This window comes from Sminthopsis crassicaudata, chromosome 1 (genome assembly GCF_048593235.1).
Source record: "Sminthopsis crassicaudata isolate SCR6 chromosome 1, ASM4859323v1, whole genome shotgun sequence".
Taxonomy (NCBI): domain Eukaryota; kingdom Metazoa; phylum Chordata; class Mammalia; order Dasyuromorphia; family Dasyuridae; genus Sminthopsis; species Sminthopsis crassicaudata.
The window spans coordinates 237,648,096-237,674,295 of record NC_133617.1 but is presented as its reverse complement, the minus strand read 5'-3'; the positions used below and the strand labels follow the sequence as shown (position 1 = coordinate 237,674,295).

Here is a 26,200-nt window from a genome sequence, read left to right as displayed (position 1 = left end):
TCTCCCCTTTATATATATTCTATGCTGTCAATAACTACATGCTTTCTTAAAATAGGTACTTATCTCTAATCAAACTATAAGCTCAGTAGTTATATGCTAAATGAAGTCATCTCTCTTATATGAGATCTTAATAAACATTTAATGTTTATGATGATAATGATGAATAATAATAATCTGGGTATGGGGAATAATATATAGCTTGCAAGAATGGCAGAGGTAGATCTAGGGAGCAATGGGATAAATAACTGATGGCAGTCACCCAAGATTTCTTGTGAGGAATTTAATTCTTGTCCTAATCTTCACATTACCTCTTCTCAAATCTTGGGCAAAACCTCCTTCTAGCTGACTTCAAATTTGGATAGGCTTCATATTGTAAAATTTTTAAACAGATTTTTCATTAAATTCAGACTAGAGGAAAGCTTGGCATGAAGGCAGGAGGAAATAAAGCACATCAAGAAGTTAAGAAGTTAATGGAGAGTTTTTATTCATACCACTGACCTCTCTTCTCACAATACAACAGTTAGCTTCCTCCAAGCAGGCAGTTGGATTGTACATTAAATTGGGCCAGCATAGCCCATTCTTCTTGCCTCCCTTTACCCCTAAGCAAGTCAATGTGCAATGGTCTCATTTGGAAAGACCAATGATGGTATCATTGTAGCATATTTGGTTTGAACTGTTTCTAAACTCATAGTTTCACACATATTTTTATTCAGATCCCTTCTGTGGCCAATACCAGACTTTTAAAGCAAAATAGTCAGCTATGCTCTATTTATATAGAAATACACTTTTCTCTGTGGACAGTAAATGACTCCTATGAGAATCAAAACAATGAATCTCTTTTCAATAGCACCACATTTTTAGTCAACTAAATTCTTTGGGAATACATATCAAGAAGACAGATATAGACAAATCAGCTGAAGCATCTGATACCATAGGACATATTGAGATGGGAAGGATTACTAAGCAGTATGACATGATGAAGGACTGCATAATGAATATTTTGTTGTAAAGGAAAATGTGAAGCTATCTAAATGCACTACAAGGGAGAAAATGTAGAGCTGGGGACTGATGAAAAAGAAAACAAATTTAAAACAGCAGCATATAACTTAAATTATGGTAGAAGAGGAAGAAAATAATGTTGAAAACAGGGAATTTGGTAAAGTGGGTTGTATTAGTTCAACTAGGAAAGAGATGACAAGAACCTAGAGATGAATTTTTTGATTTTCAGGAGGTAAGGATAGATTTAGACTGTGACATAAAGAAAGTAAGGGTAAATCAAGAGAGGAGTAAAAAATCAAGGTACGTTTAGGATGACCATAAGGTTCCTTACTGAGATTACATTGGTTATGCTCTTCAACTGTAATTTGAAATTCATACAAGAAAGGAGATTTTTAAGCAATAGGAAATCTTTGTCTATTTTCTTTCCTCTTTTGTTATCTAGTTTCAGCTTACTCAAAATGCTAACTTGAGCTAGTATTTGATGTACTTATGACTTATTCTCTGAAATCCTTATTTGATTTGTAATATAATGTTAAACAATGTATTAGAAAATGAGACTATTGATCCCAGAGACAAAAATGCTCACTGTGTCATGAAGTAGTAACATTCAGTATGCTTGCTTTTCTCCTTTGCATGAAAGATGTTAGCAACTTGCTGTCTGAGCACTGAGGAATTAAAATCTCCCTCTGCCCCACTCCAACATTGCCTGCTTGAATCTGATTCTAAGAAAATCACTCCTTTGGAACCAACAGCAAGGAACTTCTCTATATTTTTTTGAGAAGAAACAGCAGCCATAGAGAAATATCTAGTCTTCATTATCTACGGACCATACACTAAGCTCTCTTTCAAAAAGACTATATTTCAGAGTCATGCATATATCAAATTAAGCCCTTGTATATAGATTGGGAGTGACATTCACAGTATCCATTCCTTCATAGATTGATTTTTGTTCAAGGTTATATAATAGATAATCAATCTTTTTCTCTTTTTATAGCTTTATCTTTAAGTATGGTGCTTATTTTTCCTTCAGTTCTTTTCAGTACTGTCCAACTCTTCATGACTCTATTTGGGATTTTCTTGGAATTGACACTGGAGTGGTTTGCTATTTCCTTCTCTAGCTCACTTCACAGATGAGCAAATTTAAGGCAAGCAGGGTTAAGCTGCATGCCCAGGCTCACATAGCTAGTAAGTTTCTGAGACTTTGAACTCTAAAGATGAGTCTTCTTGACTATAGGCCCAGCATGACATCCACTGTACTATCTAGCTGCCCCATATATTTAGATTACTTTATATGTATGAAGCCATTTAACTAAGGAAAAAAGGCTGTAGAGATAATAGTACCTTACAAGAAAAAATGACTAAGAAAATCAATAGGAACGATAAATCTAGTCCTCCAAGTCTGATGCCAATGTGGAAAGTATGAACAATAAACAGGAAATTTGATATATTAACAATAAGACATAAATGTAAGCTCCCATATGTTACTAAAGTTTGGGGGATGAACTGGACTTAAGAGTATAATATAGTAACATGGAAATATTTAACTTGCTACAAAGCAAATTAGGAAGAAGGGACATTTTTACTGTGTAGAAATCAGAATAAGAAACCATAGTAGAAAACTTGTGGTAGAGAAGAATTATAGGAAAAAAAAACAGAAATGGTATAGTAGAAGTAGTATGCAATAGAGCCTCTTGACAAATGGTAGAAATGGATAATAAATTTCTAAGCCAAATAACACAAGCGGCACAGGTCCAAGATGTAGTTACAGTGAGGGAAAGAGGAGGGAGTTCTCTCAGGACAGTTGCTAGAATTACCTCGCGGGTAAAAGAACAGTGGTTAACTTTTGTTGCTTGCTTTGCTAATAATTTGATCATTCAGATGGTAGAAGAAGGGAAATACTATTTTAGATAAGATTTTGGCCAGCAAAAAAAATAGCAGTGATAAGAATACTGGGAAAAAGTGGCTTTGTTACTTCCTATTTTGTGATGGTGTATACTGAGAATACTCTGATGTGTATCACTAGGATATGCATCAGATTTTATATAAGTTTAGTCAAAAAGTTAAGTGAAAAGATAAAAGTTTCCATAAACTAAAGCACTTAAAAAAGTTAACTCAAAAAAAGGCTTGGAGAATCTTAGAAACAAAATTCTGACAAATGCAATTGATAATTATACAGATGATAAAAAACAGGAAGTGTTTAAAGAGAATTATTTGGTTAAACAGGAGGCATTGTAGCCAAATCAGATTTTAAAAGGAAAAATGACTTTTAAAAGATGGAAGCATGATCATACAGCTCAAGAAGAAAACAAAGGACTATTTTGCTTAAGACAATTCTATACTAAAATGGCATCAGACAATATAAAATCCAATAAATGGCTGAAACTTTAATTGTTTTTAAAATGCTTGATTATTAAGTATTTGTTTTTCTCCCTTCTACCTCCCTATTCCATTGAAAAAATAACACAAAATCTAACATCACCCCTTAAAAAAAAAAAAACAAAGACAAAACAAAGTGTAGTGAAACAAAAAATTCACAATAACAGATCCAAAAATGCATCTCATTTTGCATATTAGTCACAAATCTCTGTTAGATAATATTCTTCATAATTGATCACCTAAGCAAGAATGTTTTCTAAAGTTATTTGAGAAGCAAAAAAAAAAAAAAAAGGAAAGGTAAAATCTCCAGCTTAAGGTGAATTGACAATGTTAAAGGAGAAAAGGAAAGGACTATTTTTTGACTCCTGTTTCCTCAGCAGGAAGGCAATGAGTGAGCACAGTGATAGTGTTAGGTTTTTTAGTTAGGAAGACTTGGTTTCAAGTCTCAACTCTAAAATTATTCCATGGTAATAGATAAGTCCCTTAACCTTTTTGAGTTTCTCTCAATTCTCCAAATCTGTAATTTATACGCGGATTATGATCAGTGTTGGTGAATGAAATCTTCAAATTCAATAAACTATAAGCTATAAGGGCAGAAACTATTTCCATTTTCTCTTAACACATAAGATAGCATGCCAAATCACCTGACACACCTAAAATACATTTAATTTTTGCTTGTGAGCTTATCTTGGATTGGATTGGAAGAAATCACAGATCATTGACATTCTTCTATAACATACATTTTCTCTCTGGGAGAGAAATCTCCAAAATGTAAAAGGATAGCACTGAAAGAGTTAAGAAGAAATTTAAATCAAAGATAAGCAACACATTAGGAAGAAAATATCAAGCATTTAGTAAATAGCTTCCATGTAGTAGAAGAAGTATAGCCCACTCATGTCAGGATAGAACAGTATAGAATATAAAACATAAATATGGTAATTCTAAGAAAATATTAACCAAACAATATGTGGTCAACTGCCATTGATTAGGACTTCTGGAAAGAGATGGTTATCAGAGGAAGTAAAATGGTTTTATTATGGATGGTGAATATTTAATTGTATTTTTGCTTTAGAAGATTGAGAGAATATGTGAGCAGAATTGAGGATTGTCTCAGAGGCATAAAATTGAAACTAGGACAGAAAGTCAGAAGAGTTTCAGTAGCCATGATGGTACAAAGTTCCCATAATCCTTCTTCACCTATATGTGAAATTGAATGTAATGTTCTATTGGTTATTCCTATAAGATTTAAATAGCAAAGTACAAATTCTGTCTTTGTGTCTTCTGGGAATGCTAAGGTCTTTAGGAAGATCTGACTGTTCTTATATCTGTAGATTGTGGAAATGAATTGAGCCAATGATGCTCTCTGGATCCAAGATTTGTTGAGTAGCAAATACCTTAGGTTACCTTTGAGGTTCTTCCTTCTTTCAAATAAAACAACAACAACAATATGGCTATAGAAAGCAAATATAGAACACCTAGTTGCATTAGCTGAGCTTATCATTTGTCCCAGGTGAACTAAGATATTAGGTAATTTGTAGTTATGATTGCTGAGCAGTAGGAATTCTTGAATAATTGTGAAGAACATGGAAGGGACCCACTAAATAGCAATGGGCAAATGTTTCAATATTTTAAAAGGGGAAGATTTCACAAACTATAGAACAAGAAACTTAATAATCAATTGTGAGTTGTAAAATTAGATAGTGGATCATTTATTTAACAAATTTTAATTTATTTAAAAATTTTAAGATGTTTATCTTTTCTAATTACCAATGAATAAATGATTGTTTTATGTATATTGAGAAAAGAAAACAGATGTTGATGAAAACCAGAATGTGTTCATTAAAAATGTTATGACAATATTCTTTGCTTTATTTTTTACAGAGTATTAGACAAGGGGAATGCCATTATATATGTTATACATGAATTTACTAAAGAATTTGACAGAAACCCTCACGATAACCTTGAGGACAAGATATAGTGATATGGCCTAACTAACAGTAGAGTTAAGCAGATTTAGAGCTCTCTGAACACTGGAGCCAACATGGGGTTGATTATTGATGATGTGGTGAGGTTGGTATTAACCTCAAGGGAAATGATGAGTGATATGTTGCAGGATGCTGCAGTGCTTTTCTTTGGTCCTGTTTAGTTCAATGTTTTCATCACTGACTTGGACGAAGCTTTAACACATGTTTGATAAACTCATGGATTATATGAAATTAGGATTGGGACTAATATGCTAGATAGTAAAATTATGGAACAAATATATCTCCAACAGACTGGGATGATAAATGAAATTTAAAAATAGAAACATAAAAAGGGAGTAAGGATAAGTGCCGTAACAAAGGTTAAGAAAGACATCTGTGTAAGTACAAAATAAGTGGAATGACTAAACATCACTGCGTGTGAAAAGGCCTGGGATTTTTAGATACTTCATATTAAATATGTGTTAACAGTGACATGATAGCTGCCCTCACCATCAAAAGAAAGAAAATATTCCATATGGGGCAATATCTTTTCTGACAAGTTCAATTTAATTAAACAAATATTTCTGCTCAGTTACTTGATAACTTATTTATTATTTACCTATTATGTGCCAGATACTGTACTAGGTGCTGAACATTGAATATAACAATGACAGTTATTCTCAAAGAGCTTACATTCTACTTATGCTGAGTAGACCATTATGTTATAGACTGGATGTGACATAAACCGAGTGAATTGTCTAAAAGAGGGGTGAAATATAATCATGGAGAAGCGTCATCAGAAGAAAGGGGAAAAAAGAACTTTACACAATATTTTTTATATGTTTGAAAGAAGTAACAAATTGTTCATAACAGATTCGTGGTTTCACATGCAATCATCTTTTATTACTGTACCATGTTATAGGAATGCTTGTTTATTCCAGAAATTTAAAAGTGCATATTAAGGATATATTGTTATTATTCAATTGTGCCTGACTCACTGTGGTTTTCTTGGCAGAGATACTGTAGTGATTTGCTATTTTCTTCTCCAGCTCATTTTACAGATGGGGAAACTAAGGCTAACAGGATTAAGTGACTTATCCAGAGTCATGCAACTAGTAATTATCCGAGGCCAAATTTGAACACTATACAGTCCCAGTACTCTATGCACTCTGCTACCTAGCTTCCCAAATTTCCAATTAAAGACATAAAAGAGACACAAACAAGACAATATGCATTTAAACTACTATATTTCATTCTGAGAAATATCAGTAAGTTGAAATTGATTTAGTGCAGGAGTTTTTTTTTGTAATTAGTATTTTCTTGCCATTACATGCAAAAATATTTTTAACAATTATTTTAAAAACTTTTGAGTTGCAAATTTCTTTTCTCCTTCACTCCCTCGTTGAGGCCATGTGTAGTCATGCAAAACTTTTTTCATAATAGTCATATTGTGAAACAAAATATAGAATACCCCTTAAAAAGAAACCTCAAGAATAATAAAGAAAAAATATGCTTCACTCTCTATTTAGAAACCATCAGTTCTTTATCTAGGGCTGGATGGTATTTTTCATAAGTCCTTCAGAGTTCTCTTAGAGCCTAGCATTACTGAGAATATCTAAATTATTCACAGCTGATCATCATACAATATTACTTTGTACAGAGGACATTTCACTTTGCATCAGCTCATGGAAGTCTTTTAGCTTTTTCTGAGAGCATCCTACATCAGGGATTCTTAATCTAGGATTCATGAACTTGTTTTTTTAAAAGAATTGTAATAACATATTTCAATATTATTGAAATAATCTCTCCTAAATTTGTTTTATTCATTTATAAACTTTTAGATTATCAAAGAATCATGGCAACAAAATGCTTAAGAATCCCTGACTTAGGGAAAGCATTCCAGATTCTCTGTAGGTCAATTAAGGTAGTTAAAAATGTTTAACAAAGAATAAAAGATAGTTTAATATGGACATGAATATGTTAAGGGTGAAAAAGAGAATCAGATTTGTGCTTGATTCCAGAGGATAAAAGTTCTCTCTCTCTCTCTTTTTTTTTTTTTTTTGCTGGGGCAATTGGGTTAAGTGACTTGCCCAGCATCACACAACTAGAAGTGTTAAGTATCTGAGACCAGATTTGAGCTCAGGTCCTCCTGATGTCATGGCTAGTGCTCTACCCACTATGCCACCTAGCTGCCCCCAAAATTGTGTCTCATGATAGAAAATTACAAAGAAGATTTTTCCCCTTTCCCCTAAATAGTGGAAATAATTTTATATTCATTAAAGTTATCCAAAAATGGATTGCCTCAGAAAGTGCAGTGGTAAGTTTTCCATCATTAAAATTCTTCAAACAAAGGTTGTATGACACCTGTCAATTTATTGTAGAGGATATCCATGTCTCTTACACTTTTCATATGGAGGAGTAGATTAAATTACTTTCTTCTAGGAGGAACTAAAATTCTGTTATTCTAAGGTGCTATTTAAACTCAAGGCATTGTCATCAATGTCATTGTCATTGCTATCATCACTTTTCAAATTTAGAGAGGCTGATAGTTTAATTATAACTGAAAATATTAAATATCCTCAATGAAGATTATCAATAAGAAGCACTGAAAAGCAAAGTTATTCTTAAGAGAGAGATTTGCTTTGTGGTTTTATACTCTCATTGACAATTAGAATTGATTGGCAACTGAAAGATTATCAGACCCAGCGTTTTGACAAAAAAATAGAAGCATTGTGGGGGAAAAGAAAGTATTGAAGAAACTTCTATTTTTTCCCCCTCAGTATCAGATTCTGGGAGATTTACAGAAACATGCAATGGATGTAGATGTTTAAAGGGCATCTTACAGATCTAAGAAACTAGGGTGTTGTTGTTGTTTTTTTTTTTTTTTTTTTTTAATAAACTATAACTTCCTTGTGATACATGGATACTGCCTATGTACTGGAGCAGACTGGTCCGGTGGATAGATTGAAACTAGGATTCATGCATTACTAATCTTTTCTTCATGTATTTTTGTTCATCTACAAAATAACTGGGATTATGCTACTGAATAAATTCAGTGGCATGATAAAATGCTATCATATAGATGGTGCATCCTATTTTAAAATAAATATAAAATATAAGAAATGAAAAAATATACTGAGAAAGGTTGTGTGTAAGTTCTTTCTTCCTCAAGTTCTTTAAATATGAATCAGCTATTCTTTTTCCTGTCCAATTATAGCCTTTTATGTACCTCATGATGACATTTCCTTCACCTTCAGTCCTCAAGAGGATATGATCATTTTTCATTATGTCTGATAGAAATCTTCAAAGGGACCAAAATGTATAGATGGGCAGTAATTGTTAAATAAATGGTTGCATATGCATTTGTACCACAAAAGTTTCAAGATGGTTTATTGACAGGCAATATAAAATGAATTAGAATTACTAGAAAGATTTTCTGGTAATTTCAAAATCAAGCATAACCTTGAATAGATGTCACCTCATTAATCATCTGTACTTTATGTAGGTATCAGGCATTCTTGTTTCATGGAATTCATTTTGGAGACGAAAGTATGCATTGCCAAGTTCAGAACCCACTGAAGTTCTTGGATTCTTTCTGTTTAGGGGTGAACTTTCTGTGACATTGTATTTCCCTAGAATGAAACCGAGAAAATACTCTTAAGGCTTTTTAGTTGTCAAATTACTAATACCAAATTTTGATGAGTTAAATATGCATAAGACAAAAATAGATGGATTAAACTCCCACTAAATATAAAAACCTTTAAAATTAAGCAGAAAAGTTGCATGTCCAAATAAATTTGTAAGACCCAAGATGTTTCTGAAATAGACTGAGTTGCTTTGCCAAATTAAATCTGTTTCCAAATTTATTGTTCTTGTGTTGTATGTATTTGGCATCTCTAATATATTAGAATGAGGGGTTAGAAAAATCCTAGTATACATGTACAAATGTGGGATTTGAAGACATGTGGCCTGAAATTCTCAGCCTCAGTCACTATCTTCATCTGCACTAATGCTCCCTGAATAGAATTTTTCAACCACTCTCAGCCCAGATTTTCTACTCCAAATTCGAGCACTAAATTTATTGCAGCTCCAACCCATACTCATAAAATTGTAGGATTCAAAAGTGGAAGGAACTTTAGAGATCATCTTGTCTTATTTCCTCATTTTGCAAATGAATAAAACAAGACTAAATTATTTGTCTCTAGATGTACTGGCAGTTGAAAGTTGGACCCTGATATTTTAATTCAAAATTAAGTTTTCTATTGGTAATATACCACAGTTTACTTCATTGCTTGAGAAGCTTCTCACTTAGGAATTTGTGTCATTGTATGTAATGCTCAGTTTTCAATTATATACCAATTTTAGCCTTTTATTGGCACATCAAAATGCTCTTCTTGGCACTCAGATCCTTTCATAACCCAGCCCTCTCATGTCTTTTTAGTCTTATGTTTTACTCTCAGATCTAGTGACACTGGTCTCCTGGCTCTTCCATTAACAAGAAACCCTCTGCCTTTTCTCTCCTTACTCTCATGCCTGAAACTCACTCTTTCACTCTTCCATTTTGACTATTGACCACCCTGTTAATCCAACTAAAATCCTAACTTCCATAGGAAGCCTTCCTTGACTCCTCAACTTCTTTTAATTCCAGTATTTTCTTTCTGTTATTTCTTATTTATCCTCTATATAATTTGCTTTGTAAATGTTTGCATTTTTTTCTCTTCTACTTGAGTATAAATTCTTTAAGGGCATTTTTTTCCTTTTGTTCCTTTTTTTATTCTTAGTTTAGCACAGTGTCTATCACATAATAACCATTTAATAAATGTTTATTGATTGATTGATTGACATCAAGAGAATTTCAAACTATTGTACTCTGGTGCTATGATAGATTTCTGCCTGAGGAAGAGCTGTGTTACTTAACTATCACTGAAATTGGGGAGGAGTCTATTGGAAATCTGTCTAAAAAGACTGGGAAAAGAAGCTATATTAAAGCTAGGAGTAGGACTATCTTTTTAAGGTGTGCATTACTAATTTGCCCTACTTTCTCTTTGAATTAATGAATGAAAAACTTCTATTAAGCACTTATTGGTGCCCAGATCTGTGTTAAATGCTGGGGATACAAATATGAAAATAAGAGAATCATTGCTTTTGAGGAAATTAGTTTCCTTTTAAAAATTTAAAAAAAAACTCACTATTTTTCCAAATATATGCAAAGATAGTTTTCAACATTCACCTTGTGAATTTTTTCTCTCTCTCCCCCTTTCCCCTTACCCAAGACAGCAAGCAGTCTGATATAGGTTAAATGTGTACAGTTCTTCTAAACATATTTTATGTTCATCATGCTGCATAAGAAAAATTGGATCAGAAAGTAAATAAACAAAGAAAGAAAAAAACAAACAAGAAAACGACAAAAATGAAAATGCTATGCTTTAATCAACTCCAATACTATGTAAACAATAATACTATGTAATTTCAATACAATGTAAACTATTTGAAAAAAATTAGGGAATGAAGGACTCCTATGAAATTCCTTTTATGATACAGATATGGTACTGATACCTAAACCAGGTAGAATGAAAACAGAGAAAGAAAACAATAGACCAATCTCTCTAATGAATATTGATGCAAAAAATCTTAAATAAGTAGAACTTATATCAGGAATCCAGGGCTGGTTCAATATTAGGAAAACTGTTAGCATAATTGACTATATCAATACCCAAATTAACAAAAATCATATGATTATCTCAATAGATGCAGAAAAAGCATTTGATAAAATTCAACACCCATTCTTATTAAAAACACTAGAGAGTATAGGAATAAATGGACTTTTCCTTAAAAAAATCAGTAGCATCTATTTAAAACCATCAGCAAGCATCATATGTAATGGGGATAAACTAAAACCATTCCCAATAAGATCAGGAATGAAACAAGGTTGCCCACTTTTACCATTGCTATTCAATATTGTATTAGAAATATTAGCTTTGGCAATAAGAGAAGAAAAAGAGATTAAAGGAATTAGTGTAGGCAATGAGGAAACCAAATTATTACTCTTTGCAGATGGTATGATAGTATACTTAGAGAACCCTAAAGAATCAACTAAAAAGCTAGTAGATAAAATCTACAACTTTAGCAAAGTTGCAGGATACAAAATAAACCCACATAAGTCATTAGAATTCTTATATATCATTAACAAAATCCAACAGCAAGAGATACAAAGAGAAATTCCATTTAAAATAACTGTTGATAATATAAAATATTTGGAAATTTATCTGCCAAGGGAAAGTGAAGAATTTTTTTATTTTGTTTTTTATTAATTTTTATAATTATAACATTTTCTTTGACAGTACATATGCATAGGTAATTTTTTTTTTTTACAACATTATCCCTTGTACTCCCTTTTGTTCCGAGTTTTTCCCCTCCTTCCCTCCACCCCCTCCCCTAGATGGAAGGCATTCCCATACATATTAAATATCTTATAGTATATCCTAGACACAATATATATGTGCAGAACCGAATTTTGTTGTTGTTGTTGTTGTTGCAAAGAAGGGATTGTATGCGCAAGGTAAAAAAATCTGGGAAGAGAAACAAAACAACAACAACAACAAAAACCAATGCTCATAGTTTATACTCATTTCCCAGTGTTCCTTTTCTGGATGTAGCTAATTCTGTCCATCATTGATCAATTGGAATTGGATTAGCTCTTCTCTATGTTGAAGATATCCACTTCCATCAGAATACATCCTCATACAGTATCATTGTTGAAGTGTATAATGATCCCCTAGTTCTGCTCGTTTCATTCAGCATCAGTTGATGTAAGTCTCTCCAAGCCTCTCTGTATTCCTCCTGTTGATCATTTCTTACAGAACAATAATATTCCATAACATTCATATACCATAATTTACCCAACCATTCTCCAATTGATGGACATCCATTCATTTTCCAGTTTCTAGCCACTATGAAAAGGGCTGCCACAAACATTTTGGCACATACAGGTCCCTTTCCCTTCTTTAGTATTTCCTTGGGATATAAGCCCAGTAGTAGCACTGCTGTGTCAAAGGGTATGCACATTTTGATAACTTTTGGGGCATATTTCCAGATTGCTCTCCAGAATGGTTGGATTCTTTCACAAGTCCACCAACAACGCATCAGTGTCCCAGTTTTCCCACATCCCCTCCAACATTCATCATTATTTGTTCCTGTCATCTTAGCCAATCTGACAGATGTGTAATGATATCTCAGAGTTGTCTTAATTTGCATTTCTCTGATCAATAGTGATTTGGAACATTCTTTCATATGAGTGGAAATAGTGTTAATTTCATCATCTGAAAATTGTCTGTTCATATCCTTTGACCATTTATCAACTGGAGAATGGCTTGATTTCTTATAAATTAAAGTCAAATTCTCTGTATATTTTGGAGATGAAGCCTTTATCAGAACCTTTAACTGTAAAAATGTTTTCCCAATTTGTTACTTCCCTTCTAATCTTGTTTGCATTAGTTTTGTTTGTGCAGAAACTTTTTAATTTGGTGTAATCAAAATTTTCTATTTTGTGATCAATAATGGTCTCTAGTTCTCCCTTGGACACAAACTCCTTCCTCCTCCACAAGTCTGAGAGGTAAACCATCCCATGTTCCTCCAATTTATTTATGATTTCTTTCTTTATGCCTAAATCTTGGACCCATATTGATCTTATCTTAGTATATGGTGTTAAATGTGGGTCCATGCCTAGTTTCTGCCATACTAATTTCCAGTTTTCCCAGCAGTTTTTGTCAAATAATGAATTCTTATCCCAAAATTTGGGATCTTTGGGTTTGTCAAACACTAGATTGCTATTTTTATTCACTATCTTGCCCTTTGAACCTAAGCTATGCCACTGATCAACTAGTCTATTTCTTAGCCAATACCAAATGGTTTTGGTGACAGTTGCTTTATAATACAGTTCTAGATCAGGTACAGCTAGACCACCTTCACTTATTTTTTTTTTCATTACTTCCCTTGAAATTCTCGACCTTTTGTTGTTCCATATGAATTCTGTTGTTATTTTTCCTAGGTCATTAAAATAGTTTCTTGGGAGTCTGATTGGTATAGCACTAAATAAATAGATTAGTTTAGGGAGTATTGTCATGTTAATTATATTCACTGGGCCTATCCAAGAGCATTGAATGTCTTTCCAATTATTTAAATCTGACTTTATTTTTGTGGCAAGTGTTTTGTAATTTTGTTCATATAATTCCTGACTTTTCTTTGGTAGATATATTCCCAAATATTTTATACTATTGACCATTATTTTGAATGGAATTTCTCTTTGTATCTCTTGCTGTTGGATTGTGTTGGTAATGTATAAAAATGCTGAGGATTTATGTGGATTTATTTTGTATCCTGCAACTTTGCTAAAATTCTGAATTATTTCTAATAGCTTTTTAGCAGAGTCTTTGGGGTTCTCTAAGTATACCATCATGTCATCTGTGAAAAGTGATATTTTTTTTCCCTCATTTCCTACTCTAATTCCTTGAATTTCTTTCTCAGCTCTTATTGCTGAGGCTAGAGTTTCTAGTACTATATTGAATAGTAATGGTATAGTGGGCAACCTTGTTTCACTCCTGATCTTACAGGGAAAATTGGAAACTAGTATGGCAGAAAGTAGGCATAGACCCACACCTAACATTGTATACCAAAATAAGGTCGCTTATGGCTTTATGATCTAGACATAAAGAATGATATTATAAACAAATTAGAAGAACATAGGATAGTTTACCTCTCAGACCTGTGGAGGAAGAAGGAATTTGTGACCAAACAAGAACTAGAGATCATTATTGATCATAAAATAGATAATTTTGATTATATTAAGTTTAAAAGCTTTTGTACAAACAAAACTAATGCAGACAAAATTAGAATGGAAGCAATAAAGGGCGAAAACATTTTTACATTCAAAGGATCTGATAAAGGCCTCATTTCTGAAATAGAGAATTGACTCATATTTATAATAGTTCAAGCCATTCTCCACTTAATAAATGGTCAAAGGATATGAACAATTTTCAGATGAAGAAATTGAAACTATTTGTAGCTACATGAAAAGGTGCTCCAAATCACTATTGATCAGAGAAATGCAAATTAAGACAACTCTGGCATACTACTACACACCTGTTAGATTGGCTAAGATGACAGAAAAAGATAAATGATGAATGTTGGAGGTGATGTGGGAAAACTGGGACACTGATATATTGTTGATTGAACTATGAACAGATCCCACCATTCTGGAGAGCAATTTGGAACTATGCTCAAAAAGTTATCAAACTGTGCATACCCTTTGATCCAGCAGTGTTTCTATTGGGCTTATATCCCACAGAGATCTTAAAAGAGGGAAAGGGACCCACATGTGCAAAAATATTTGTGGCAGTACTTTTTGTAGTGACAAGAAACTAGAAACTGAGTGGATGCCCGTCAATTGAGAATAAATAAATTATGGTATATGAATATTATGAATATTATTGTTCTGTAAGAAATGACCAGTAGGATGATTTCAGAGAGGCTTGGAGAGACTTACATGAACTGATGCTAAGTGAAATGAGCAGAATCAGGAGATCATCATACATGGCAACAAGAAGACTATACAATGATCAATTCTGTTGGAAGTGGCTCTTTTCAATATTGAGATGATTCAAACCAATTCCACTTGTGCAGTGACAAAGAAAGCCATCTACACCCAGAGAGAGAACTATGGGAACAGAGTGTGGAACACAAAACAGCATTCTCACTCTCTCTGTTGTTATTTGCTTGCATTGTGTTTTCTTTATCAGTTTTTCTTTTTCTTATTGATCTGATTTTTTCTTGAGCAACAAGATAATTGTATATGTATACATATATTGGATCTAACATGTATTTCAACATATTTAACATGTATTGGACTACCTGCCAACCAGGGGAGGGGATGAGGGGAAGGAGAGTAAAATTTGCAACAAAAAGTTATGCAAGGGTCAATATTGGAAAAATTACCTATGCATATGCTTTGTAAATAAAAACTTCAGTTAAAAAAATTAAAGAGTAAATAAATAAAGAAAAAAAAAAACAAAGCAAATAACAACAAAGAAAAATGAAAATGCTATGCTTTCATTAACATTCCATCTCCTTAATTTTCTTTCTGGATGTAGATTTCACTTTCCATCCCAAGTCCACTGGAATTGCCTTGAATCACCTCATTGTTAAGAGCTAAGTCCATCACAATTGATCATATGATCTTTTTACTGTGTACAATGTTCTTCTGATTCTGCTCACTTCACTCAATATCAGTTCATGTGAGTCTTTTCAGGCTTTTCTGAAATCAGCTTGCTCACCATTTCTTATAAAACAATAATATTCTATTATTCAGCCATTCCCAACTAATGGGCATATACTAAATTTCCAGTGAGGAACTTATTTTCTAATGGGAAGATGGTTTTATTTTTCAGTCATGTTCAGTTTGTGATCCCATGGATTTTAGTGTTTGTGGGGTTTTCTTGACAGATACTACATTGTTTCGTCATTTCTTTCTCCTGTGGATTAAGGCAGAGGTTAAGTGACTTTCCTAGGCTCACACAGCTCCCAAGTGTTTGAGGCAGGCTTAGAGTTTTTTCAGGAGTGTTTTTTTTTTTTTTTACTCCAGGCCCAGGGCAATATCTACTGAACCATCTAGCTAACCCTAATGGGGAAATAACCACTTAGAAAACTAGTAGCCTGAAAAGGGTGATATGCTCTGGGAAGTCACAAATGTGGTGAGTAGAACAATAAGGTAATCACTTGAAATTCTCATGGAACACTCAGAAGCAATGATAGTATTGATTTGATTATAATTCTCAGAGCTAAAGTTGAAAAATTTGGGAGAGAGAAAAGGAGAGAATGGTAAAAGGAGTGAGGGTGATGTCCAAGTGAAAAAGAAGCTATATGGTCCCAAGTGTATAACTGGGATGACATTTTCTGTAAAAAAATGTTCTGGTTATTTAGTAACTTCACTGTGATAAAGTGGACAAAGGTTTTTTAAAGTTCTATATAAAATATGCTCCCTGGTTCCCCTTCTCTATGTGGCTTTTCTTCTTCCTTTTGCCCCCTCAATATGGGCATTTCCAAAACAGGGTTTCTAAAACTTTTTTCTACTCACAACTCCTTTTCATCTAAGAAATTTTTGTACAGCCCCATATATATAGGTATATAAAGTAAGTATACAAATCAAACAATTACTGATAATAAATCCTAAATAAATGTATTTTAAAACAGCATTTTGACATACTTATAATTGTATTAAAGATGAAAGCAAATTTGAATACTGATGAGATGGATATACTTGTTTAATTTTACAAAAAGAATTAAATTTTGGTCCAATATTTGATTCCTTTTACTGTTGCCACATTTTTCATGACCCCTACATTCAGTCACATGGCCCCATATTGGGTTGTGACTCACAATTTAATCAGCTTTGTCCTAAGATAATATGATTAGCCTTTTACTTTCCTGTTTTTCCTTATCCTCTCCTATTTACTTTTTATACCATCTGCCTAATATTTTTTTATTCTCTTAAGTAAAATAATATATGTAAAGTGCTTCACTCATTTTAAAGTGTTATATAAATATCAGTTGTTATTGTTATGATCATTATCCCCTCTTAGGGCTTAAACTCTCATCTTTATATGGATGATTCCTAAATCTTTATTTTTAGTACTCTTACATGTTTCTATTCCACATTTCCAATGCCTGCTGGACATTTCCACATGGGTTGTCTTGTTAATACCTCAAACTCAATGATTTTAAAAGTGAGTTTATCATATTACTCCCCAAAGCATTTCCTTTTTTTGAACACTAAATTTTGTTAATAATAATATGATTTTTTATACTTATACAGGCTCTGAACTGAAAGTAATCTTTCATTCCTTTTTCTTTGCCAACGTGTTATCATGTCATTCCATCTCCCCACTGTTATTGCCTGAATACTAGTCTATATCACTACATTCTGGAATTATTGCAGTGTACTCTCACCTGTTTTTTAAACTTTCTTTCTTGAATCTTCTAATCTATCTAACTCAAGTGCCTTTTAGATAATTTTTCTCCTCTTCTCTCCCTCCTCTCAAGAACCTGCAACGGTGCTCAGAAGCTAAAATCCAACTTCTGTAGCTTAGCATTTAAGGTTCTCCTTTATGTAATTCCAATGTCCTTTTCCCTTTGCTCACTTCAAATCAATTCAATAAGTATTTATTGAGTGTTTTCTATATGCTCTCCCTCAAGCATCAGATGTTCTAGCTAATTTGGACTACTTGCAATTCTCCTGACACATACCGTGCTTTCCCACCATTTTGCCTTTGCTTATGCCCTGCCCTCCATTTGGAATGTTGCCCAACTCATTGCCCTTCCCCCATGGAGCTCCAATGCCAAATATTTCTATTTCCTGATCAGCATCCTTCTTGTGTTATGAATCTGCGCACTTAATTTGTATGACTTACTTGTTATTTATCACCCTGCCTTCTATTGAAGCTAGTAGTGTGTACTACCTGTACATGTATTTAGCTAAATCAAAAATTCCTTCAGGCTAGGAACTGTGTGATATCTCTTTGTAGAACTTAAAATCTGGTTTATTATAGTTGCTCAGTAAATACCTATTAAATGAATGATTCTTAATGATCATATTTAATGAAAAAAAATTTAAAGTTGAAATTTTTCTGACAACTTAATACTGAGCAACACCTTATCAAATCTCCACAATCAAAAATGTATTTTTCACATTTTGATTTGGATAATAGGTATTTCTCTCCTATCTTACTGTCTTATCTCTCCTGTGAACTTGTAAGAGGAGGATTTATATTGGATATTTGTATTCTGAACAAATAAAACAGTGCTTTGTACATAGTAGGCATTTAATAAATGTTTATCCTTGCTATTATTGAATTAAATATGAGACAATATGATATGGTGGAAGGAACATCAAACCAGGAATCAAAACAATTGATTCTCTGCTCCATACTATCAATATGTTACTTAATATTTTTGGACTTCAATTTGCCAGTGTGTGAGAGGAGGGTTTTGGCTGGGAATCTCTAAGGTCTCTTCCAGGTGTGGTGCTTTGATGCCAAGTCCAGAACTTATGCTCTCCTTTATTTTTATAACATGATACTCTAAAAATCATTACCTTCCATTATTTGCAATAATGGAATATAAAAAATGTTGTTTTTATTCAGTCATTTCTGATTCACAGTAACCCCATTTGAGATGTTCTTGACAAAGATACTGGACTATTTTGCCATTTTCTTTTCTAGCTCATTTTATACATAAGAAAACTAAGGCAAACATTTAAGTATTTTGTCCAAGGTCTTACAACTAGTAAGAAAACTAAGGCAAACATTTAAGTATTTTGTCCATGGTCTTACAACTAGTAAGTGTCTGAGGCCAGATTTGAACCCAGGAAGATGAGTCTGACCTGGAACTCTGGCCACTGCATTACCTATTTGCCCCAACATAAAATATAATTGCAGTTATTTATTATATAGGTCTCCAGACTTTCTAATTTCAAAATACTGTTTAAATTCTTTAAATATCTTTTTTGAATCAAATATTGTTGGAAAAAAGTATGCTTTCAGTGGGATCTTGAATTTTTATTTCTAATAATTGATAAACTCTTATTTAGAGCCTTCTATATGCCAGGCACTATTTTATTGCCTGCAGTACAATTGAACATGAAAACATGTAAGCATATAAAGACAAATACAATGGAAATATGACAACATTCCTGAGTACAGGAAAGTCAGAAATATAATTTCTAAATTAGTATGGCACAAGGATCCTTTTAAAATGTATTTTAGTGACTCTGTCTCTGAGTTTAACACTACTGATATACAAGGCAGAGGGAGGATTGCAGGGAAGTTATTCAGTTATTTCAGTCTTGTTTGACTCATCATAACCCTATTTGGGGTTTTCTTGGCAAAAATACTGGAGCAGTTTGCCATTTTCTTCTCCAGTTCATTTTACAAATGAGGAAACTGAGGCAACAGAGGTAAGTGATTTGATGAGGGTCACATAGCTAAGTGTCTGAGGTTGGATTTGAATTTAGGTCTTCCTGACTCCAGATCTGGGGCTCTATCCACGGAGCCATCTATCCTCAAGTCAAAAACTGAGCTTGAAGTACAGCACATTAAAGATTTTAAGAAACTGATTAGAGGAATTCATTCTGGGTATAGGACATTAGAAGTGGTGTGAAGATTCTATGCAAAGGCATAAAGGTGGGAGGCTAAACACTGTGTATGAAAAGTACAAAGACCAGTTGACTAGACCATATAAAGCTTATAAAAGACCTCAAATGACATGCATAGGGGCTTGTAGATGATTTTCAGGTATCATTCATTTCCAGTGAAGTTCACCTAAGTGGACCTCAGCTTTAGGAATATCAATTTGGCAGCTGTGTGAAGGGGATGCAGAGAGAGGGCAGTGACTTCAGGCAAAGATTATCATTGTATTTCTTTGGCATGGTATAACAAAATGCTATGATAGTGTCACTTAGTATACTATCAAATACTGAATATATGACTTAATATATGTTGTTATTAAAATCAAGAATGATTTCATTCATGCTAGAAAAGATGATTAGGTATCTGAGCATCTGAACAAGTTTTCATGATTCCACAGAGTTGGCAAAAGTAGAGGGAAATTAAATTTAAATGGTGAAAGCAAAGGGTAGAACCTTGGAAGAATAAGGAGCAGAGAGGTATCTAAAACTGGAAAGTTATATTATTATTCTATGTGCTCTAAGGTTATGCACAATGTCAAGCAATATATATAAAGGAGTAAACTCTGGAGAACGGATGCACATGTTAAGTGGAAAAAATAATCACAAGCAAGGAACTAAGCCTCCTTGAAAGCATCTTATTTTAAAGTCTATCAATAGAGAAGACAATGAAATAAAATTAAAACAAATAAAAATAAGAAGTAAAAGGAAATTATGGTAATATATATATATACATATATATATATATACACATATGTATTATACATATGTCTCAGTAAGAAATTTTACAAAACACAAGCAACAAGGTAGAGTTTGCGAAACAGTGAGTTTTTAAAAGCATGACTATTGCTCAGTACTATAAGATAAAAATCCTTTGGGATAAAATAAGGAGTAAATGAAGTTGGCGATAAATTTTGGTTTCTCACCAGAACACAGGATTTAGTCAGGAAACATGAAATCTTTATAGGTTTTGGAAAGACTCTTAAGATGATTCAGAATTTGAAAGACAGAATAAAGAAAAGCCTATTGTACCTTTGGATATAGAGGAGGTATTGATGAATTAGACAAAGAATAATGTTAAAATTCTTCTATTTAAGATGGATCCAAGTACTGCCTGGGGAATTTCACATGTATCACTTTGGTTTGAGAGATAAGAAAGCAGAAAGAGCTTCAAAAAGTTGAATGGAAGTTTTAAAAAATTAGAATTTAACTTAATACAATGACCACACATTTTGGCTATTTGGCCACCACAAGTAAAACTCAACTATTTAGAGACAAAGCAAAGTCCATAGGAATTAACAAATCAGTATTTACTGAATACATACTGACAAGTGACAGGAGAAGATATAAGCTTAGAATCTTTATTTATTTTGCTACAAAGTTTATTATATTCAAATGGATCTGGGATTTACCATCCCTTTCTCTTGCTGAGTCACTAATCCGTTTTCTTTTTCTATCATGTTCTATCTTCCTGTTGACATATTTTACTCCTGTTCTTGTCTGAAGTCCCAGTGTTTTATATATATATACAGATACCCAATATATTGGTGTTATATTTTGTAGCCTGCTCACATTAACCTTACACCTCTCCATTGTTTTCTGCCTGAGAGTCATTTTTAATTCTTGTGAGATTTTGTATTGTATTAAGCTCCATCATAGAACAGCAGTGGTAGAATATTGGTATTTTAAAAATAAAATGGTCCTTTGTTTTCAAGAAAAGTTTGGGGTTATTAAAGGAACTCTGCAATTACATGAAGGCAACCTAGCCAACTCTCCTCCTATGAGGAGACTTGACTAGAATTAACTATGAGCCCAATTCACTGTCCATTTGTATTGTCTGTGCTAGATATACATACTGAAGAACACTTCATGTCATTATCTGGGTTATAAACATTCTTTACTCATTTGATCTTTGTTCTGCTGATGATCAAATCTTTTGAATTGCTACAGGTGAAGGAAAGGAAAATATAACAGCAAAACTTATTTTATACAAGAAAAAAAGTCTGACATTATATTCAGTGTTCCAAATATTTTAAAAACTGATTTTAATTTTCCACTGCTTCTCTTTACTTTGTGAGGTAACACTACTTATAATCATCTTATGTTTATTCATGAGACTTACAAATGAGTTTATATTTCAAATATTTCTTAATATGGCAATTGTCAGGTATTAACACTTTTAAGGCTTATCTGTGTTCCTTGATATAGTATTTTTTTTACATTGTTTAAATTTCAGTATGAAATTAGTATGATTGGTTTTGTTATTTCTTTTTTCCATTACCTAAATTTGAAATATTTTCTAATAATTTATCTTTTTTCTCCTTTTTTGTTTGCTTTTAATAGGCAGATAATATAACTGGAAATCATAATTCAGGAATTCCACTCACAATTCCTATCTTCAAAAATACAAGCAATTTCATTTGTTGTGATATTCAGAATTCATGTCCATTGCCTGCTTTTTTTTTTTCTCTTGAAGAAAGAATTCATAATGTAAGGTTCAAGTCTTCTGTGTAGTGTTTGGCCCCTCTCATTTTTTCTTCCTGAAACATACATAATATACATAATTCTTAGAATACTCATATTTCCCCTACATTTGTATTGAAGTCACTGGATGTCAAATGCTTATTGATTTAATTTGGTGGGTCTTATTGAGTTATTCAGAGCAGCTAGGTGGCACAGTGTAACCAATATCTTTGCCAAGACCCCAAATGAGGTCACAGAGAATCAGACATGAGTGAAATAACATCAACAATTGATTTATCTATGGAATTTCTCTCTTTTTCATTTTCTATAATTGATGTTGATGTATAAGTTACAATTATTTTCATGGTGATTTTTTTTTCCAATACTTATCATGGTATTGGGATTCAGGATGACTAAATGTCCAATAAAATAGCCACGAACACATTGTTGTTTTGGGGTGAACAATAGAGCCATCTTCAGTTCTTTCTTTTCCTCTACAAAAAGTATTTATGAACCATATTTCCATATGGTTGCAAATTCCTTCTCTCTAATTTCCTTTATGACACTTTCAATATTGATATGAATTAATTACATCCAATAATAGATCCAGTTGTTGATTAGTTAACAAGTATCTTACTTTTATGAATACCAACTACTATGTTAAAGTTTGTAGGTTGTCTAAAAACTGTGGTTGTTAGCACACTAACAACTCTGTCCCTTTTCCACTATCATGTCATCATAACTGTAGCATCAGAAGAGAGTCATACAGGATGAAATGAGAATGATTTTAATTTTTTTTTCTGTTCCATGAGTTTCCATAGCCAAAGAATTCATCATAAAATGGCCTGCTTAAATAGTGATGAACCTCTTCACATTTAGCTAAACTGATCCTTTGAAAGGAAACACAATCATTTGCTAGAACCATATTTTCAGCCTTTTCAGTATGATAAAAACCTTCCAGGACTTAAATTTTACTGGAATAGACTTTGAAAATGTAAAGTCATCTCTATCCCACATTTAGGCATTGGAGTAAACTTAATGCAGGATTATTGGAGATAAAAACTTTATAGCAAACTTGGAAAATCAATGAATAGCATAATTCTCTAAGGACTAATATAGGAAATGGTTTGATATAATTTGGAATGCTAGCTAGGCTTGGAACTGATATGATACTTGAAAGAAGTAATATCAATTCACAATAGCTATGTAATAATATTTAGACTGGTTTTTGCATTCATAGTAGAACATGACATTGATTCAAAAAGTCAGCTGGTTCACATGCTTCATGATAGGAAAATTTAGCCCATGAATCATAAGCATATTTGCATAGAAAGAGTGTAATCATCCATATACCTGGTTGGAAATAGCTCTGGAGAAATTATCAATACTATACATATTGTTACACTAGTACCTAGTGAATAACTTTTTATATAATAGAATTTTCTTGCTTCTTGGCAGCAATTAGTGAAACTAACTCTCCATTTACCACTCTGTTGCTGTAAGTTTTTCAGTGCTTATAGAAAGCTAGATAAATTTTATTCTAAAACTGTTTATGGGAATAAAAAGGCTATGGGGCAAACTGTTTTTTCCTGAAAATATTTTTTTTAAAAATGAGAACACCATATGACAATGCCCTAATAATTCTAATCCATATTTGAATCAATTGGTAGAAAAATCTCTGGTGTTTTCTTCTTTTAAATATGTAATTCAATGTTGATTGATAAACCAAATTCCCAAATCTTTGTTTTGGCCTCTATTCTCTTTGAGAAAGATAAGATCATAAATTTAGACCAGTAAGTAATGTTAAAGATAATCTCTTTCAGCCCTTTTATTTTATAAATGGAGAAACTGAGGCTCACATAGGGAAAGGGCTGTGCCTGGTTTCATATAAGCAAAGTTGGGATTTGATTTTTCATTGTGCAACATTATCTGCCACTATTTTAAATGAACCTTCCCCCACCCCACCTCTATCCCCCCAAAAAACCACAAATGGGCCTGACAGTGTCATAGAATCTTTCATAGATAGGAAATTTTCAGTGTCATTAAATATAGAGTAGAACTTTTTAAAAGATTCCCCTAGAATCTCAATGGGTTAATTTGAGGTCAGGGGACAGACTAAATGATCTCTTGAACCGAGGTCCTTTCTAACTCTATGATTCTCAACCTAGGCATATTTGATGGCAGCAATCTTATCCTGCCCATGAATTAATCAGAAGACATCAGCATTGTTCAGCACCCCATGAATAGGCAGCTTGGCAGCAGTTAGTGAAACTAACTGTCCATCTACCACTCCACTGCTGTAAGTGTTGCAATGCTAATAGATAGCTGGAGAAATTTTATTCTAATACTGTTTATGGGAATAAGAAGGCTATGGGGCAGACTAATTTTTTTCCTGAAAATACTTTTCTAAAAAAGAAATGAGGAATGATAAGACAGTGCCCTAATACTAAGCCATACTTGAGTGAGTTGGTAGAAAAATCTCTGGTGCTTTCTTCTTTCTTTATTCATATGGCATTCTAAGTGTTCTTACATTTTCTATTAGGTAAAGGGCAATAAACACACCCTTAGTCCTTAAGAACTATCTAAGGACATAAACCCCAGGAATAATAAAGTAAACAACCAGAGCACTGTGTGGGTGTAATTGCTAACAAGCTTCATAGAGCAGGTGGATTTTCAGAAACAATTTGGAAGAGAGGAGTGAAGGCTCTGACATGCATCAGTGGGAAAGCTGTTTCAACATGGAGTACTGGCATGAAGAGCCCAAAATGGAAACAGGTGGAAAAAGAATCATTTATCTAGAACTAAAAAAGGACCTTAGAGGACATTCAGGCCACTTCTTTTTTTATAGGCAAAGACACTTATGTCCAGCGAGAGTGAGAGACTTGCCTAAAGTTACACAAACGGCTTAGGCAGGACTTGAATGTGGGTCTTCTTGAATCATCTTGAAATCGAATACACAATAACCCAGAAGCATTATAGCAGGCAGCATGCAATGCCACAACAGATTAAAATGTAATTAGGAAATAATTAACAAAATTAATGAAAATACAACAGAAGATAGATAATGTTAACATGTGGTTTTCTGAGTGAATATACAACCTGCAGAGATCTTTGTGTGTGGTTTAGTGACTCCATTTCTATTTGAATGTGATGCTACTGGGATGTTTCAAGTGAAATTCTTAAAAGGAATATAAATGAGAGGATTTGAAGAACTCAAAAATAAAGAAAGGTCAGGAGAAGAGTTTTAGAACATTTTGGAAATCAAGATTTCTTTATCTATAGATTCAAAACTAAAGCTGGACATAACTGAAGACAATAATAATTTGGGGAATGATGTATGGGGAAAAACCAAAGAAGATCAGAAAGGAAGAAAGTTTCTGTTATCAAAAGAAGGTTTTACTAGTGTATGTATTTGTTCTTCGACAATAGGGAAAGAGAGAAAGGATTAATAAGGAAATGAATAGGGTACTGTAAGTGAGAGAAAAGTGAGGTTTTGAAGAAAAGGAGACAAGCAATCATGAATTCTTAATCCTTGTCACATTGAGGAAAGCTTTCTCACTAAAGTACCTTTTATTCAATTACTTGCAATAATTCATTAAGCAACATGTTTAATTTTCCTAAAGAGTTAATACACCTCCCTAAAATTTCCATTTGCTTCTAGGGAGAAAATTAAGGCAATCTATCTAAACCAGTTTTAAGCAAATTTTTTCACCAATTCCTTCCATCCATATTTTTGTTAACATCAGTATTTAACCCCGGTGCTTTGTATAATGTAATGATGGCCAATATGTGGAATAATGATGCCCCCTTCTCAATCTTCCTTCCTAACTACAGGGTCCTTTTTATAGTAGTGATGTACAAGGGAGATTTGTAAGCTTTTATTTTGAAAGCAACTGAAAAGGGGAGAGTAATAAGGGGAAAAAACATAGAATATGTCTAAAAACAGCATTTCTCCTCCTTTTCCTTAGACCTCTGGTGAATCTTACTAATTCACTCTAATTTTTTTTTAAATTTAGTTTCCTGAATTTCACTGTCTCCCTACTTCAGGACAATGAATTCATGTACTTGTGATTTTTACCTTGCTTATTTTTTCTCCCCATTTATTTTCAAATGTAATATCTTTGGTTTGTCAGGGCAGAGAGATGCAGAGGTCAAAGTAAAACAT

General features: G+C 33.0%; 1 protein-coding gene across 8 annotated transcripts in view; it reads left to right on the top strand.

The window, feature by feature from the left end:
• ZNF521 (zinc finger protein 521) overlaps positions 1-26,200 on the top strand; it is a 354,900-nt gene that overhangs the window by 156,783 nt on the left and 171,917 nt on the right. Inside the window, exon 6 of one of the 8 annotated variants that reach the window (XR_012483846.1) lies at positions 24,204-24,334. The exons of the other annotated variants lie outside the window; for them this stretch is intronic. The gene's annotated coding sequence lies outside the window, so the exon portion shown is untranslated. The remainder of the gene's footprint in view (positions 1-24,203; positions 24,335-26,200) is intronic. 8 annotated transcript variants of the gene reach the window in all.